The 5,088-nt window shown below is 49.1% G+C and overlaps 1 long non-coding RNA gene across 1 annotated transcript; it reads right to left on the bottom strand.

Moving 5' to 3' along the window:
- Positions 1-390: 390 nt before the first annotated feature.
- LOC120658030 lies at positions 391-1,744 on the bottom strand. The gene is made up of 2 exons (XR_005668488.1): positions 1,338-1,744; positions 391-705 (listed from the first exon to the last, which is right to left on the bottom strand). It is a non-coding gene; the product is annotated as an uncharacterized LOC120658030 (long non-coding RNA).
- Between the last annotated feature and the right edge of the window lie 3,344 nt (positions 1,745-5,088).

Below are 5,088 nucleotides of genomic sequence, written 5' to 3'. Positions count from 1 at the left end.
CACATCAATATAAATTTTTAAATTACTATTCCTATCATTATTAAAATATCATTTATGTTAGTATTTATATAAATATATATACTAACCATAAGGTGTTTGTCACCATATATTCATGCACATGAGAAGAGATAAGAATACCAATTTTCATGTTGTTTACATAGCTTAAACAAAATGTTCAATTAAACACATATCAAACATATGGAGGTGTGATGCAAAGTGAGAAAAAATTGTTAGTAAATAAATCAATCACATTTATTACAATTATATAATGATAAATATGTATCTTTGCAGTACTGGATTAGAATATTTAATTGATTAAATAGAGTGTGAGATAGATAATTATTAGATATCTCTAACTAGCCCGTGCGGGAGCATGTGTTGATAGACTAGTGATCCACAATTGCTAGTATCTTTAACATACCATCTATTTGTCCTACAGTGCTGGCTAGTTCTTCAGCATATACAACATCAGAGAGAAACTGCACTTATGCTATCTGCATGCAGACAACATCAACCAGTTGTGAGCTTGCAAGCAAATGGGGGACGACAGCACTTAGCCCCTTTCATAGAGATATTCTAGGAAGGATACTCTCTTGCAGCTGAAGCTAAAAACGTACTTGTATTGCATAAATAAATTGCTTGCTTCCAGGTTGCAAGAGCAATTAACGGAATAGAGAACGCCTCCAAGTGTCTGGCAGCTTTGATCTTCAATTAGGTGGTTGATCAGCAAAACAAAAGCAAGTCAGTAGGTACTTAAATGCCACTTACAAACATCAATCTTTCTTCCCAAAAGATAGGTATCTTGTAAGCTGTCATTTCAACATGTATACTATTGTATGGTTCCTACATATGTTTAGGGCTGTCGAAAGATTTGTTGGAATAAGTATTGAAATTGAAGCCATGGGAATTGCATAGCACCACATATAGAAATCTGACTGGCGGGCACTCATTAGTAATCATAGTTGTGGGATCAAATACAAAGCCAGAAAAGTAACCCATGTTTTTTTCTCTGTTTTTCTGATCAGCCTGTCAGAACATTAGCAAACTCCATATCTAAGTATTTAGTATTCTTAGGCTATAATCGGAGAATTTTTCCTTCGATGTGCAATGATACAAATCAGGTTTATATACGCAAGTTAAGTGAAACTGAAATGAGAATACAGATAAATGCATCAATGATAAGATACTGTTTGGTCTTCCAATACGATTAATAATTGTGTGCTGCCGAGATTAACGATGCTAGCTAATTGACTCATCGAGGAGAGAGCAGCTAAGGATGAACAGTGCACTGCAGCATCAGAGGCCGCTCGGTGGGAGCAGTCAGTGGAGGGCATTACCAGGCGAAAGGAGCTCGCTGCCGTCTGCCGGCGCAGCCATCCCAGACCCCTCCGCCTGCCTGACTGATCGTTGCGGCCGAGCAGGCATGCCACCGGACGGAGCTGCCCAGCGCAGGCGGCTGTCGGAGCGCCCAGGTGGAGCGTCGCGGCACCGTCGGCCGGTGGAGCATCCAGGATGCGCTGGTGGCCTCTTTGTTTGACGGGAGATTTCGTGAGCGCTCCGATTGCGACGGTGGCAGGGACGCAAAGAAGCAGCAGGTAAGGGAAGAGAGGATGCAAGCAAGAGACTTCAAGAAGACTTTAGAAGTGCCAGTATGTACAAGCCACGTTGAAGCGTTCGATGACGTTAGTTTTTCATCCAACGCTAGAGAGAAAAAGAGATGGCGTGGCCCTATAAAATGCCCTGGTTTGGTGCATAAATCGTAGATAGAGATGTGGCTGCTTAGGAAATCTGCCATGTTGCCGGGTAGTATCACCTAACTAATACAAATCACAGGCTTGAACCATCTCTCTGAAAGTCTGAATTATGATCGCCAAGATTATTTGAAGCATGATACTGCCACCACTCTGCCACGTTGTATTGGGTTCGAGGCCGTACGTGCATGTTTAGAAACAACTTATAATTTGAAACGGAGGGAGTAGCTTGCTTGCTTGTGCATAGAAGCAAGTAGCTAGCTAGGCTCGTGAATAAGGTTTGGTATGTATGAGCAGTGGTGTGGTCCAATCCTGCTGTATGTTTAACAGAAGGAAATTGGGGTGTATAATAATATAGCGTACAGACGTACTGATGTGGTTGCCTTTGCTCGTTTCTAGATGCATGCATGGAGTACCTACAATAGCCCAGCCCACCAAGTGTGTGCCTGCATTATTATTGAGACCATCGAGATCCATCGATCTGTCCGCTTGCTTGGTGCTCTAAGATTGCGGCTAATAATATATGTGATTCATTGGACGGTTGCACCATGCATGCATATTGCATGAGGTAGACATTGTTGAATAAGCAAGAGCATGCAGGCCAAGACGGCAAGACCACCAATTAAGAAGCATGCAATAATATATCTTGGAGTTACCTGAACTGACGAGGTAAAGTGCATCTCTTTTTGCCTTTTCCCCCCTTGCCAACCTACTATAAATTATGCAGACCTGCTGTGCATGCATCCGAGAGTGTAGTAACAGAGACGCCTTCCAAACTTCTAAGGGCGTCCGCAATCGACGATTCGGCTGGAGATTTGATTCTTTTAATCGATAAACAATGGCTGTACAGTGGTCGCTAGCGACGAGTTCATCTCTAGCTCGCACACTGGCCGAGAGAGTTCCCTCTCACGCGCGCTCTTCCCCGGCACCTGCTATCTTTCTCTCTCTCCTGCCCAAATCGCCAGACCGTTGCGGGTGCCCTAATAATAAAGTACAACCGGTGAACTTTAAGCGTATACTCGTATGTAAACTGACGAAGTTGAAGCTTGATGCTAGCTCTTGCGTACGTGCTGACACAATGCAAACTAACACATTTAGGATTGGACTCATTAGGATTGAACTTGAGATGTGTGACTGTGATACGACGGGACAGCCAAGTCGTTGCTCCATAATGCATGTATCGCCGTGTCTGCGGGCCGGGTGTGGGGGGACGACTAGTCCGGGTCCGGCCAGTTTGGTACGGTGTTTGTAGCAGGTAATTGGCTTGGGTGGCGGTGGCATGCGTGCCCTCCGATCCCTCTCATCTCTTGTGTTTATGTGTTTAGATACTCCGTAATGGTAATAGCTAGCTACGTAGTCTGCTGATGTAGAAGTGAAAAATAAAAAGTAAGACTATTTTATATTATTGGACCCACATGTTTCTCTCACAGGTTCTTCAATTATATAAAATAGATCAGCTATTTGCTCATTACTAGTGACTACTCTCTCCCCTATTTTTTTAGTGCCACATCAAACCTACTTAGAATTTGGTTAAATAACTGGCCATTGCGGACGCCCTCAGGATTTGGTTTGGGCGACGACTAGCTAGCTAGCTAGCTTTGAATGCAGCTACCTGGCCGGGGTAGATGATCGAGCAACTCGATCGATCGATCGATCAGCGCGCTCAGCTTCCGGGCCGGCCGGTGGAGTACTAGCAGTGTTTGGCTCGGGCGCTTCTGCCGTGCTAATTAAGCTGGGTGCACTACTAGTACGTATAGTACGTTTAGCCCCAGTGATCCTCTGCAAGTGGAAGTGGCTGCCGAGACTTCATTTCAGGTGCTAGCCCCTTTCTTGTTAGGGAAAAGTCTATCACGATCGCCCGATTTTGGACCCTGAACTACGAAACCGGACATCTCACACCCTTAAACTAACCAAACCGTGCAAAAAACACCCTTAAACCAAAACCACTCCGGTTTTGCTATGACGCGGCACATGTTTCTGACGTGGCTGTCACTTTGGCACTCTTACGTGTCTTTAGCCACCGGTAATTACCAAAATACCCCCTATCTTCTCTTCCTCCCCGCCACCACGCGCCCGCACGCGTCGGCGCCGCCGGCCTCGATGTCGGCCGCGGCGGCGGCGCTGTGCCCGCGCGGACCTCCTCCGGCTTACCCGTCGATGGAGCCCCGGCCGCCCAGGCCTCCCTTCCTCCCACGGACGCAGGCGGACGCGCGGTGCGCGGCGGCCGGAGCGACGAGGCGGTGGCGCTCGCAGGAGGGCGGGGAGCGGTGGTGCGCGCAGGAGGGCGGGGAGCGGCGAAGGCGAAGGCGGAGTGGCACGGACTGGGCGAGAGGGCGGGGTGGGGCGCACGCCGGCTTCTCCTCCGCGCCCTTCCTCCTCCTCGCCCACGGCTCCTCCCCTGCTCCGGGCAGAGCTCGGCCGCAGTCCCCCTGGCGGCGGCGCGGGCGGACTCGGTCGCGGCCCCTAGCGCGCAGTGCGGGCGGAGCTCGGCAGCGCCGCGAGCGGAGCTCGGCCGCGGCCCCCGGCGGGCGCTGCGGGCGACGGCTCCTTCCCCTGCTCTTCACTCCCTCTCCTGCTCCTCTGCCACCCGGCCCGCCCCCACGGCTCCTTCGCGCGGCGGCGCGGCGGAGGCCCGTGCGCTAGCGGCGCGGTGGAGGCTGCACGGCAGCGGAGGCTCCGAGCTCGCCTCCCCTTCCCACTCTCTCTCCCTCCTGCGCGAGCAACGGCGACTGTCATTGTAGCAGCACCGTCCAAATTAAACCGGCTTAAATGCACTAACCATCATCTTAATACTTAATCAAGTTACTGTGCACTTAAAACGGTGTAACCTGACAGGCTGTCGGGTAAAATCCCGATTAAACTACTGTATTCCAGGATCACAATTGCACTTAGACCCGTACGAAGACGAGCACAGGTGTTACCAGCAACAGAAATCTTCAAATTAATTTACAACACAGGTTTTACATAAAAGGTTTAAATACAAACAACAGAGTTCAAACACACAGCGGAAGTTTAAAACTGAGTTCGAAATACAATACGATAGCTACGACGACGATAAAAGGTGAGCTCCACATCCTGCCCACCGATGTGACGCCAACCTGCCCAATCTTCACGGGGAAGACGGGGCCCACTCGACGGTCCAACCTGGAGGGAGTGGCTGTCCAATCCAGGACGCACAGATCTCCTCGAAGTCCGTCGGGACACAACCTGCTCAGAAGGGTTACAACAACAACCCTGAGTATACTAATACTCAGCAAGGCTTACCCGACTCTGGGTATACTTAGCCCATTACTTAGACATGCAAGGCTTTTTGGTTCTGGAGCTCTTTTGCTGAAAG

This window comes from Panicum virgatum, chromosome 1K (assembly GCF_016808335.1).
Source record: "Panicum virgatum strain AP13 chromosome 1K, P.virgatum_v5, whole genome shotgun sequence".
Classification (NCBI taxonomy): domain Eukaryota; kingdom Viridiplantae; phylum Streptophyta; class Magnoliopsida; order Poales; family Poaceae; genus Panicum; species Panicum virgatum.
This window is presented reverse-complemented; position numbering and strand designations above follow the sequence as displayed.